Raw genomic sequence first — 14,580 nt, 5'->3', positions numbered from 1 at the left:
TATTGGCTTCCTGGTACATACTGTACTTTGCAGATTACCTCAGAGCTCCTTTTGTTGGATAAATCTGGAAGTTTTCACAGGTGATTCGTAGTTCTTACCAGTAATCTGTCTGGGCCACCTGATAGAAGAGCAATAATTAACATGTTAGAGTTTCATAACATATGCTTTTCTGTGCTGTTACAGGTGCCTGTTTAATTCAGCTAATAGGCTTTAAAAGCTGTGCTGCTCTGCTTACTAAGTCTTCCTATACTAGAGTTTAAGATTTGCTAAAAGTTCATGCTACAAATCAGCATTTACTACAGATACTTAGTTTGCAAATGGATCCAGCATTGGTTGAGTCAAGCATGTAGCTTGTTCTGAAGGCAAAAGATAACACAGCTGGACCTTTTCCATGAATCCAATACACCCAATATTGCATTCTCATCATGTGTCTCAATAGGCCACTTCTTACTGGTAAAAAGCTGGTAAGAGTAGATTGCGGATAGGATGAGTTTTCCAGGTGGGCCACAGACTGAATAGCTCTGGCTTAGAGTGTCTGTTTTGTCTACTTGCAGTCCAGAAAATTCTGACTTCATAAGTGCTAGGGTTGGTTGTCAGTGTGTCAGAAATGAAATAATAATTCAGGTGGCAGTCTGAAAGCAGATATATGTAATGCCTGTTGTCTGATTATATTAGTAAAGGCAAAAACTGGATAGAGAGTAATATTTTCTTACCTAAGAATTAATAAAACACAAAAACTGTGATGGATATCCCCCCCTCCCCATCTTTGCCGCTATTAATGGGTCACTAATATTTGTTGTCTTTCAATAAAGACACAATTTTAGATGACACTTTCCTGGGCTTTTTTTTGTCACTGTTTCATCTTCCCTCACCCATGTTATCTAAAATTGCATCATTAATAGTGCAGTCCTGATGTTTTTCTACTGAGCAAAAGAATCGAAGTCACAAACTGCTTAATTACAGTTGATTCTACTAGTTTGCATGGGCTTAGGCATATACCGTATAAGAAAAAAACCAATTGGCTGCTTCCTTTTGTGGTTGATCCTTTTTCTCCTCTAGAGGAGAATGAAACGAAGTTTCACAAGCTAGTCAATGTTTATAATTACCTTTGAAAATGCATGTCAAAGGGTTCATGGAGTTCTAGAAAGTTTAATGAGAAGTGCCTTACCCACATCTGTGAACTCCAAGCACAATTAGAACTTCCTAGTGAGGCTTTATGTAAAGGCATCTCAGGGGCAAATATTTTTGAACTTAGAAACAGGTTTGTAGTAGTTCAGAAATGTATACAGATTTTGCTTTGTGTGTTAGCAATTTTGCATGAGTTCAAAGGTATACCATAGAGGAAAAAGTGTTAAATAACTTGGATTTTTTCCTTTTTATATTTTGATTGATAATTTGCATACTTAAACAAGGTGTCAGTGTGGTTCATAATACACAGTAATGTTTAAATGGAACAGAAACATTGTAATATAGTATAAAAGCAACTTGGGAGTAGAATAAGTTTGGCTTCATTCCCAAAAGTTCTTGATGAATACAGTCTTACAGCATGTTGGATACTTGTATGGCAGAAAAAGCATGATATGATTTTGATGGACATGGAGACTAAGCAGGCAGAAAAGAGTTCATCTCTGATTTGAGCTATGATTTGTTCCAGCTGATGATCTTTTCTTGTATTTTAAGTAATTAATCGTACCAATATGGAATGCAACATGTTTGCATCCTAAAAAACATGTTTCTTAAGACATTTGATGTTAAGAGGTGGACAGGTGTTGCTAAGTGTAAAGCAAAACTGTCAAGGATTAAATTTTCAGAAATGCATAATTTGTTTTCCAAACTATTATTGACATGTCTCTTCAATACTTCTGAAAATTACTTTGAAAAATAGGGCAAGAAGTTAAAATAAAATCAGGAGTTGATTATTAATGTAGGACTGCAGTTAGGGACATGGATGGAACCAACTAATAACTTACAGTTTCCGAATGTTCTGTTTATTCTTGTTTGATCTTCCATATTTATCCTGTTGATATGCCAACTTACAGATAAACAACCTTTAAGCTCCACTTTGGGATTATATCTCATTGCCTTTTATAACTTAAGGAAACTTTACTTTTGTCTAACAGATGATGGACAAAAAGCAATTTTTGTTTTTAAATGATAGGTGAGATATTGAAGTAGCCGTAACTTTTTTTCTTTCAAAACAAGAAACCTACTCCAAATACAAGTTTCCAACTAATGTAGTGATGTTTATTTTTCAGTTGGTCCTCCATCTGCACAGAGCAGATACACCCTTAACTTCCTGTAATTTTCTTTCTTTGAATTTGAAAATCAAAGTGCTGATTTCACAAAAAGGGGAAATATTTTTACTGTGGCTTTTAGTGTAATACAAATTAGCGATTTCAGACATTAAAAATTATCAATTTCAAACATATTTTTACTGCAACGCAGCTCCCTGCTATAGCGTTATATATAGGAAAAAGCTTTTTTTTTGTCTTCCAACTGGGGACTGAACAGTTTTTCACCATTTAAAACCTGTTTATGAGCACAGGTTAAGTGCATTCTATGTATTATTGGAAACTAACTTCCTTTTTTTGGTCTCAGCTTTTAGTGATAAAAGTACTGGACCAGATTTTCAGGAGAGCTCAGTAATTTCCGTAGTAATTGGAGTGGCTCTGTGTGTGTGAGTATGAAAGCATCGTTTCCTGTATCGGATAGTAGGTCTAAAGGCCGGTTTTATCTATCCCGGTCAAGATTTTTGTTTCTTAATATTTTTTTATATTGACCTTACTGTGCCGTGTTTGACATTTGTCTCTACAGTATTTCTGGCTTGTCTGATTTTTTGACTAGTTAAGGAAGCTGAATTTTAAAATATTTACATCCACCATATCCTTTCATAGGAATTAACAATATATGTTATACTGTTACGTTTGAGGCTTTTTTTCCTTGCTGTATTGTAAAGAAAACAGATTCTGATCCAGTCTAACAGCTTTTGACTATAAGGGTCCAGATTTAATGAATCATTCAATTTTTATTGCAAGTGTGACAAACTGTGATTTTTATTCTGTTTGTGCAGCCTTGGCCAAATGGACTGTGATTAGAAGTTCTTGAGCTGAAGTTATGCAAATAAGAGTGAGCTTTTCAGAGCACTAGCTTGGATCAACTCTAGCTGTGAACAGTGTGTCCTTTTTCATAAAGAATAGATATTTGTCTATTCATTTATTCCAATTACATGATCTTAAGTCTGATTAGCATATCTGGTTCCTCTAGCAGTAGTGCTTGTGTATGCAGCTCGCATTTTGAGAACTAGAATGATCACATGTAAAGGAGGTGGAGTAGGCATGTGCTTTGTGGTTAGCAGTGGGATAGTTGAGCCCTGACCCAAACGGAAATCTAAGCGGTTGCAATGCATGGGGTGTATAACAAGGAAGGAAATGGTCTTGCATCTGGCTTCTAGTGCAACTGTTGGTCCTTTGCCACCTCTCTGGATGAGTTGGTTTCTATGATGTGGGTGGATTTAACCTTTTGCATCACTTGCTATGACTGCTCCTACAGCGCAGGAAAAGGCAGCCGAGGAGAAATATAAACCCAGCGGTTTTATACCCTTCGTCTTACAAACATAATACCTTAGTGAAATTGAAAGTTCTGATGCTTCTGGTAAACAAAGTACGATGGCTTAGTAGTTGCTCCAAATTATAGTGATTTTTTTCAGAGCTACTGAAAGAGAAAAAGCAAATGTTACCAGACTGTTTTTTATTAGACAAATTTGAAGTATTTGCTGAGATTTTCCATTCATTTATGGTGTTGAATTTATTGGAGTGGACATTAAGCATACCTGTCAACGTAAAAGATAGGTGTTCAGAAAGTTTGTACAATAAAAGGAATTATTATTTTCAGGCATATAATTTCTTAGTATACCAGGAGGACTATATTTATTTTGGCTAATTTTTTGCATATGTGTACCCTTCAGAATGAAAGAAATATAGTAAAGAACATATTAATCTCAGGATTATGACTCCTTTATAAAAGTGGTAAAGACCAATTAAGACAAGCTCTTGCTGTGTAAAGAATGGTTCAATTTTTACTTAAAATACTGTTTTAATCTTTATCGCTTCGGAGGGTTTATTCTGCCACTAAAGACAAAATAAGTGTGCTGTCTATAATTTAGCTTGCTAAGCTTCTAAGATCGTAGAAAGTACATTGTTTTATCTATCTGATTAGGGACTAGTACAAGAGCTTTGAATTGATATAATGCATTCTTAATGTTTTATCATCTTCCTTGTAGTCTCTATATCTAGGTCATCTCCTACTGTATAAATATAATACAAGACAAAATAATATGATTGATGGGGGTTCAAATCCTACGCAGTGACTCTTAAGATGCACATCCTTTTTTTTTTTCTTTTTTACTTCGCTGTTTTTTGGGAGTTTGTTTTTTAACTCAGACTGTGGCATCTTGTACAAATGTTCCTTCCACAGCCACTTAACACATACAGCCTTCTGTACTAGATTTACTTGGTGGGCCTCTGTTTTGACTTTTGCCTCCTCTAATGTTCACATTCTTTATTCCCTTCTCCATCTGTCATTCCCTGTCTCTTTTAAGCACCTTTGCACCAGAACTGTGAATTCTCTAGAGCAAAAGTCATGTTCGTGTTCTTTCTTAAAAGCTAGTAAAATAGGGTTCAAGTTTGTGCTTAATATCACATAATAGTGATACCGACCTTTTTATGCACCTTAATTGAAATTTATTTTGAGCATACATGCCAGGTTTTTATTTTTCTGAAACCCATCTGTTTGTTTGTTTAATTTTGGGGGACTTTGGGACTGTATGGCCAGGTCTCATACTATATGTTTTCTTTCGTGTGTCCTAAAGCTTTTTACTGTTTTCCACTACAAACTTTTGGAATTGGTTGTTATGGCTGCAACAGCATTCAGCAGCTTTCACTTTCTGTTTTATCTCTTCCCCCAAATAATTTTGTATTTCCCTGATGCTTCACAAAAGAGCCACAAGTTCACCACATACTTAATTGCCCATTCATTTTGGAAGGAGCAAAGTGCTTAGTAGTTTCTAATAAGGAAATTTAAATGTAACCACCCATGAGTGCAATAAAGTAGCAGATTAATGATCATCTTCATATTCAGGAGAAAATAGTACTGTATCCATCCATGAAATGCTTTATCTATTGAGTCAAAGTCTCAGGAAAAGGAGGTAAATTGGTCGTCAAGATGGCAATTGCATTTAAACAGGTTTTAATGTTTCTGAGAGAAACGAGGCTTTACAAGTCTACAGACCTCTGCTAAGCAGCACTAAACTAAGCACGGTTGTATATTTTGACACACTCCATGTAGAGTGCTACCAGGCTAGAAAGGTAATACTGAATCCAAGGTAGCAAGAAGCAATCTTACTGTCACAGCACTTATATCTGGGACATTGCAGGGAAATTCTCTGCTTTATTATAATAGAAGCAAGAAAGAGAGATAAAGAAGTCATTGCAGTGGACCTGAATATAGTGTATGCTTCAGCAAGACACTAAAAGGACTTTGTTTAGCTTTATGCTTATCATTGTTCTTTTCCTTCTCTGTATTTCCTGGGTATTTAACATGAAGGAGAAAGGATTTATTTTTTTCTAGTTTTGTCACATTTACAGCCAACAGTCTATGTATGGTGTGCTCAGGAGTCAGTCAAGAAAGCCTTGTCATATTATGTTCCAGTCCTGGAAAACTGTCTTGAGAATTATACTGGCAAGTACTCGCTCCCCTTGTGATTTGTTCTTTAATTATTTCTGTTTCCACTCTTCCACTTTTACTGATCATGAAGAGTAGCATTGCTAATGAGTGCTGCAGACAGGCCAATGGCAATGCATCTGTGCACCTCCGTTTTTCTTTACTCTTCCTTTTTAGCCAGGCATGCTGACAATCTAAAATTGTAGAATTTTATCCATATCTTTCATATTGGCACTATTCTATAAAAATAAATAAATAAATCTGTGATTGTGAAATAAAAATAAATTAGAAACTGTTAGATTAAAATGCTTGACAGTCTTAGAAACCATGATGGCTGACTTGAAAGAGCAGGAAAGTTGAGTTTTCAAGTGACAGTGCTGCTAAACTGTACTCAAATGTGTTTCTTGTTTTAACTGATATTCAAGTCATGGTGAGTGTGTCCATTGGTATACCTGCATCCTCACACCTTCAGGGGTAAGGTGTTCGAGTTGAGGTTTATTGTACTTGGCGCGGGAGTCTTGCAATTACAGGAATCACAGCTACCTCTCATGGACGTAACTACCACGGAGCCCACACCAGTAGACTGTTGCTCCATTTACCTACAAAATTTGAAAATTATGTATTATCTCAACTGCCAACATTTATTGGGCCACCTGATTTCAGAAGGTAACAGTCAGCACCATTAGCTTTTCCTGCCTACCCTGAATTCCATTTTAATGGCATCTTTCAGAAGAATGTAAATCTTAACCTATGAGCAAAACAGGCTCGCTCTTAATCTCAGTGTCAGATTACATGTGTTTAAAAAGAAAAAAACAAACCCCAACAACCTTTGGAGTCAGTAGGAAAGGGTTTTTTTTTTGTGTGTGTGTCATAAAATTATTCATAGATCTGCAGAGCAGATGTTGACAATTACAAAGAGAACAGAGGCCGGTCTGTGGTCAGCCTGCAAGCTCCATTTCACGTGGGTAGATCAAGGCTCAAGGCAGCGACTATTTCCTGTCAGCACGCTGGGCGTCAGCGATAGCAGTTTTTGTGAGCTATAGCCCAGTTAAATTATACAAAGTCACTTTTGTGAGGCCTTGGTTCTGTCTCTCAGCTGAAAGAATAATGGTACTAGAAGACTGAGTGTTCTGTTTTGTAAGATCTGTGTCTATTGATACAAAATTGTGGGTTAAAAACTTTTTATGGATTTTGTGTTTCTTTGCTAGATGTTTGCCTTGTCTTTTAGAAAGTGTAGAACAGCTGACCCTTTCATTTACTGCAGTAATTGCCAGTGTGTTGTTTCACATTTTAATTCATCCAGCTTGAACTATATTTAAACCACAATCCCCCCCAATGTTAATATATTTTTATTCAAGAACTTAAATGATAGCTATTTCCTGCAAATTAAAAATTATGAATTATCCTTTTGCCTTCAGAGCAGTTTTCTTTAAAGTCCTCATGGTTGCAGGTGACCTGGGGCATCTCCTTTCTTGACAGCACTGCTTGGCGTGCCAGTATAAATAGGCATTTTCCAGTAGTTAAAAGAATTTTAACTATAGCTCGATTTTGTCTCAAAAAGAATGACTCAAAAAGTAATGCTGATGCAAGTGCCATGTCCAATGAATTCCCATTTTCCTCTTTGTAGAGCTGTATAAATAACCATGTATTGGTGTTGAAAAATTGATAAATTTTTCTTCTGCAAATAAATAATTTTGATCTTCAAGTTTAACAGGTGTAGGTAGTGATGGAGGAAGCATCCCTTGCTCTTTTGGCAACTGTGGGAAGAATGAACAAAATATACCTTAGTGGAAGGAGAAGAAACTTGGTGGACCTTATTGCTATCCAGGATCAGAACAATGGTATCTGGAGTTGGAAATGGAAAAAAATTTCTGATGTTCTGCCTTATTTTAAATTCACTCTTTTTCATGGCTTTTATAATAAAGCCATGGCCATGGAATGTGAGCACGTTAATGTCACGTGCTAATGATTGGGTCTGTCACCTTGCTGTTTGGTGCAATAGACGATGCTACTGAACACAAATAGAGCATTGATAAAATGACAAAAGCAAAGCATAAAAATATTTCTTAAATGGCTGAAACAGTGTCTGTAGTAAATAGATGTTCTGTTATTGAGAAACAATAAATTATTTTCTGTCTGACTGAGGACAGCATGCATTTCACTGTTTAGTGAGAGAAGGGTCCCTGTAATAAGAATCTATCATGTTCTCTCTGTGACTCTAATCTTAGGTTACTTGGACTTTTTTTCATCAAGTAGGTAATGTGAATAATTTTAGAATAAAGAGGAAGGAAGAAATTACATGCCTCAGTAGCAAGCATGTTTTCTCTAATACTTTAGTTTCAAGTTCTGTATTAAGGATAGGTGAAGTGCAAATTCTCCTTTTACAGTAGGATACCAGGTGCAAGCAGCTAGACATAGAACACAATTGAACTTTCTCTTTAGTGAAAATGATAACGTAGCTTGAGTCTTAATGGCAAAATGCTGTTTCTGTGCCAGGGCTTGTGGTAATTTGTTAGGAATAAAACATAAGCAATGCTAATATATATAAATTTTTAGTATGAAACAGGCCAGTGCATCTGCTCTGTGGATGGAAGTGCTGTACAGCCACATGGCTGCAGCTGAGTCGCATACCAGCGAAGGAGAACCTCGCTGATCAGCACTAGTTAGGGGAATAACACTCTTAGCCCTGTAAAGGCAGGACCATTTTGTATTAGTAATAACAGTTTCCTGTAACTCTACTGTATAAAGATACCCATGCTAGACCACATATGTAGAATGTGTTACACTGAGGTATTTTCCTGCAGATCAGCTGAAAACTGTCCGTTGTTTCATATTGCTAATGTATAGCTAGCCAAATGTTAGGCCAAATTGTGTAATGTAATACCTGATTCTAAGAAGGGTAAATGTTTGGTGAATATGGAAATTACGGCAGTATTTAGCTACAAATGTGTTCAAAATGGTAGCTGTTACTTTTTGGTTTTAATATAGCATGCATTATGAGATTACAATGTCATCTCCTTTCTCTAGATTAATTTCTAAACTGTGCCATATAGGATATTATATTGATGAACAATAGTAATAGGATATTAAGAAGGGGAAGTGGAGGGCATGGGGTTTTGTTTTTCTGCCCAGACTGGGAAGCAAACCACTGGAGATCTTAAAAGTAGGGACCAGGCTACCAAATTTTTTTAATCGATAGAAATTTTTTTACTTGCACTTAACACATATATTTAAGTGTCCCCATTTAGCTGGGGTCAGCTTTCTTTGACTTATTTAATTGTGATTTGGAATCTCAGAATAGTAAACTAAACACCATTTCCCCCCCCGCTCCTCCTGACATCAGAATCGGTTACAATTGATAAATTAAGTGACAGTGTTGATACATATAATTTGCAATATAGATGGTGCACTTACAACTATTAAAAATCTTGAATTAAGGCAGATACTTAATAGTTACGTAGCTTCATTTGTGCCAGCCCAGAAGTCTTAAGATAAAGATTCTGAAAATAAAGTATTTGTATACAATGGTGAGAACTTCAGCAAAAGGACTGTTAACGTGCTAGGATTGCTGGTTATTGATTTATATGATTCGGTTTAAAGTTTGTAGGAAGTGAAAGAGAATTTGGGTTTTGAGGCAGAGTGGCTAATGTTGTTTAGTTGGGAGGGGGGCCTTGTTTGTGTTTTTAATATTGACTTGATGTATATTTGCTGGTCAAGTCAGAAGCTTTCCAAAGTTACAAGTAAAATTACAAGATATATAGATACCTTATTTTCCGGGAAGGCAGACTGATGTGACACTGGGACTTTTTATTGTTATTTATAGAACTTTTGATGAATAGCCTGAACTGTAATATCTTCTCAGTTTTCACTTTTTGCCAGAGAGCTCTATAAATACAAATATTAAATTTTACAAGGAAGTAAATTTCTTTCTAAAACCATTATGTATTTCTGCTACTGCTTCACATATTCTGAAGCTTGTTTGAATGTCCATTTGGTATTTGTTTGATATATTTGGTTAACTTTTTCCTGGTAACTTTGGTGGTTGTAGAAATGTTACCTGTCACCAACATCAGCAAACCAAAAATGTTTCTTAGTCAATATTTTTACTGTCGGTTTATAGTGGTAATAAAAATAACAGGTTTTGGCTTCTACATATGCTTTTATAACTTCTGTGAAACCTCTTATTAAAGCAAAAAGATGTTGTTGGTACATTGGGTATGTGAAAACTCAACATCTGCTTCACTGACTATGCATAATTATGTGTGAGCAACTGGCAAAGAAAAATAGTTTATCTACCTTCTGCAAAACCAGACCCTTATTCAGGAACAGTTTCTATAATTGTCTTCTAAAATGTATTTTCATTATGCCTGTCTGAATTTGAGATACATTACCAAGGAATTATGCCACTGGTCCTCCAATAAACTATAATAATTATCATCTGAGAAAATCAGACTGTTAATAATTCTGTGTTACAGGGAGGTAGTTCTTTGAGAGACAGAGCAATGTAATTTTATCAGAATCTGAGTTTTAAAGAGAGTTGCACAGACAAGTCTGAAAACATAACTGAAGAATATTTAGTCATTATTTCAGCTTCCTGTAGCTCTGAAAGGCATGAACTACCTCATTAATCTTGGTGTAGAGCTTTGCGGCGAGAGGGAGGATGGGGGAATCATTCTAACAATACTTGAAAAAATTCTTCCACTTCTGCTAAAAGAAAGATTGTTGTGGCCTTAGCCATAATCATGAATAGGCTGTGGAATTGTCTTAACATGTTACGTTGGGCAAATGTGTATTTCTACTGGCATTAAATGGTGTTAAATATTTACTGTCATTTCAGGACTTTTAATTGTCCGGAATTTACAAATAATGAGAGCTCTGGATTATATATACATCCAGATATAGCCTGTGTATTGAAATCATGTGCTGTCTTACAGTGTTTTTACGTACACATCAGCTGTTTTAAGCTTGTGTATCCTTTGACCAGAAGTTTACATTTGTTTCTGTTCATTTGTTTTTTCAATATTGCATTTAGGAAAAGTGTTTGTTCTTAATGTTTTTGGGCACTGTTACAGGGCTAGCACATATTAATTTCAAATGTACTCTTGATAGACATACTATCTTGAAAACTTGATGCTATTTTTTTTTTTACTTTTAGAAGACAAAACAGGGAAATTCACTTTTATATCTTATTTTTGTAATTTACCTCAAGAACTGCTACTTGTGCTTTGCTGTTGCTCTTTCCTGCTTTAGCAGGTTTGAAGCTTCTGAATCTGATCTTTTAAGTGAATATGTGTAGATTTTTATGGAAATTTTTATGTCCACAGCTCCTAGAAAATGCGAGAGTATGTGCCTGTGAAAGATGACAGATTGTCAAATAAGCCTACCGAACTGAGGTCTGCAAAAAATAGAAATTTCCGAGCAGGCTAGAGGTTTATGAAAGAGGAAGAAAGCAAGCCAATTTGAGTACTTTGCACAGCTGTTTCAACTGAGATATTTAATCCGTGTGATATTATATAATAATTTGATGCCAAAAGTAATACATAAATTTTTTTTTAATCCGTGGCATACATAAAATCAGTTTTGTATTGTCAAAAGCTTCTGCATTTCAAAACAAAATAACCAAAAGTTTGGCTCATCTTGCATTTGCAAAATACTGCAGCTGAGTAACAACTACATTTTCTGAATCATCCGGTAAACATGAGACTTCTCTGATCATAAATCAGAACTGACGCTTTTCTGCCTTCCTAACTGCAAGAAGTTTTTATTGTTTGCTAACAATGTACGTAACAAAAGCCTTACTTTGAATTAAAGAGTGATGCTTTTAGATTCTTTCACAAATTAAATAGCCGTACTAAGTAAAAATGTATTTTCTTAGGCATAGGTAAGCAGATGCTGCTTTCATATTACCGTGCCTGTAGGTTTCTAATTCTTGATTTCCACCGTCAGAAATGTGTAAGGAACATTCAGTAACATACGGGGCGCTCATACTCCAGTGAAGTGCATGTGGGTACTCCCGTTCATGTGTTTTGGAGATACCTAATGAGGAAGAGAATGCATCCGCTAGGTACAAGTGCAACAGATGCCAAACTGCGTGAATCATCTGTATTCTGTTAAGGCAGAAGTGAGAACCTTTAAGCCTGAATTCATGAAAGATTTTGTTTGTTTGCTTTTGGCAAACTGTTTTAACCCTTTTTCTCCACTCCTACTTGCATTTGTTTAGCTATTTATCCTCAGATTAATAAATAATTCTTTTGGCTGCCAGTCTCTCTTAAAGCGCTTCAGACTATACCTCAGAAGTCAGTAAAAACAAAGCATCAATTTTAAAGTAGGGTCCTGTTTTGTCCTTGAGACAGTCACTTGATGTCAAGTGCCCGTAAGTAGCTGACCTTCACACCTACCAACACAAACAACTTGAGTAATATGCACCGCTTCTGCACGTATGATGTCATTGGCTTTTTAGTCCTTGGATACCCGGAGATATCCTGCTATTGTTCAGTCCCCTTCATTTTCTTGACATGCAGGCCTCTGCTGCTGCCTCTGTAACATTTGCAGTCCATTTTGTCTGTTGTTTTTCCTCTTCTGGCAGATGATTTCTTTGTAACTTCTGGGTTCATCCACTTCTCCTCTGCATCAACTACCCTCCCTGCCAGAATTCTCCGCTCCATCAATAAAGGCATAATTTGGAATATGGTTAGACAACAAAATACCTCTTTATTTTCCTTAGCCTTTGATTGTTTTCAATCAGAAGAGAATAGTTTTAAACCTAAATACCTCTACCTTTCTCATCAAACATGAATGGCTTTCCCTCTCTCACCCTGACAGCTTTTTTTATGCAGTTGCAAGGTCCAGCAATCTTTTTGCCGAACTCAGCATGTTGTTTCAAATCTAACGCACAAGTGCTTTCCGCAGACACGCAGAGCATTCTCAGATGCTTGCTGTGAAACCCTCCGAGCATATCACGGTTTAATAGAATGGTTTGCTGTGTCCACTGGGCAGCGAGAGTGCTAGGTGCCAGGAATGGGATAAGAAATGCTGTGCGTGTGGGTTGGGTTGGTTTTGGTTTTTTGTTTTCAGAGAATCAGTAGAAAGAAAAGGATTGGGAATCTTACTGAGGACTGTAGGTTTAAAAGTTGTCTTGAGAGATATGGGAGGAAAGACTCTGAAACGAGAGAAGGGAGTTTGAGAAAGGTGATTAGTATGTGAAAGACCGAGAAGAGAAGGCAAAATTAACAATACTGGTTTGTCTACCTTGGAAACTGAAATTGCCCAATCTTTTCCAATCTCCTGGGAGCTGGTTTGCTGTGGCTTAGTGTGAATTTGGTAAAAAATCGCAAGAGATATATTTGCACTTAAAAATTGGTAGTAATGGTGAAAAATAATTAATAAAAAATTATTGTTGGAGCAAAATAAAAAACTGTGTGACTGTGTCTGGATTATCTTCCTGCTTTTGCTTAGCAAGTCCGCCAATAAAACTGCTGTTCTCTCCATTGTGAACTGAAGCATGAAGACTCAGGGAGTGTGTTTGCGCATGAGATTCTTGCATGGTTGGATCAAAGGGACTGGTGTATGAAAGATTCATTGACTTACTGTCACTGTGGCAGTTTGGGTATGAAGGCAGCTTGGAATTCTGTATATGCAACATTGTTATTAACTTATTATTTACATTTAAAAAAGGATTATTTTTTTCTTTTTTAATTTGAGCCAAAGCTTTGTGAGTTTTGGTGGCATCTTTTATGAATGCAAACGTATTATGATAAGGTTATTGAGTATTTTGCCTAATTTTTAGGCTTTTCTTCCTTTAAGTAACACATTAGTGTTGTCTCTGTCCTTATTGCAGAATCAGTCTTTGACTAATATCATGTAAGAACTGGGGGGTTTTTTTGCATTTTAGTAGGTAGTATATTTACTCAAGACACTTAAGATTTTTATGCAGTTTAGAAGCCAATGGGTTTAGGTTTTATTTGACATATTCTTTGCTGACAAGGCAGTTGTACCAATATGATTGTATTTTGTATATTAGACATTTTAGGAAGTGTTGTCTTATTGCTTGCTAATTTATTCTTAATTTAAACAAGCAGTAGAATTTTTAAGGTAAGCATTTAAAGAGAGACATGCTTTTTTGCATCTTTTGGATCCACTACAGGATTGGGTATAAAGCAGTTCTTTTTGTACATCAAAATCAAAGAAAATGCATAATGCTGACAGATGTAACAATTCTGTCAGTTGTTTGAGAGAATTTAGAGAAGACATCCCACAATTTAAGGTAGTCATGATATGACAGCAGCTAAAAGTCCTTATGTCCCTGGTGTTAAGTTATAAAATAATGAAAGCATCACTTTTTGACTTATTTACCAAAAAATCTAGTACTAAGTTGATGGAGAAAACCAAAGAGTTCTTGAGGTTGTGATACAAACAAGCATATGCTTCGTAAGTAAGAGTCCAACAAATTCAACATATAGCAGAGAACGTAAAAAAAAACCCCAAAAAACTAATTTTGCTAGAAAAGCCACGCAGTCCCATCACCTACTGCTGTGGCAGAATTCCACTCTACTGGTCCTTCTCACCTGCTGTGAAAACAGACCATGCTATGTTTATGGAGAAAAAGACCTGTTCCTCTTCACCCTGTTGGGTGCCACACTTAACAGAGGTTTTTAGCAGGTTTTTCATCAAGTAATGTATTCAAGTCAATCCTTTTTTCTTGCAGGGTAGAGTTCTAGTTTCAAGTCAGTATTTCCACAGACTCTGGGGCAACCTGATTTTACTAGCCTTCTCGCCCACAGACATGATCACATGCCATGAGAGGATACAATCACACTTGTTTAAGACAAAAAAGAAAAAGGAAAAGAAAAATATTATTATGAC

The sequence above is a fragment of the Phaethon lepturus genome, unplaced genomic scaffold (genome assembly GCF_000687285.1).
Source record: "Phaethon lepturus isolate BGI_N335 unplaced genomic scaffold, ASM68728v1 scaffold12081, whole genome shotgun sequence".
Lineage (NCBI taxonomy): Eukaryota > Metazoa > Chordata > Aves > Phaethontiformes > Phaethontidae > Phaethon > Phaethon lepturus.
The sequence above is the reverse complement of the archived record's forward strand: the minus strand, read 5'-3'. Positions refer to the sequence as shown.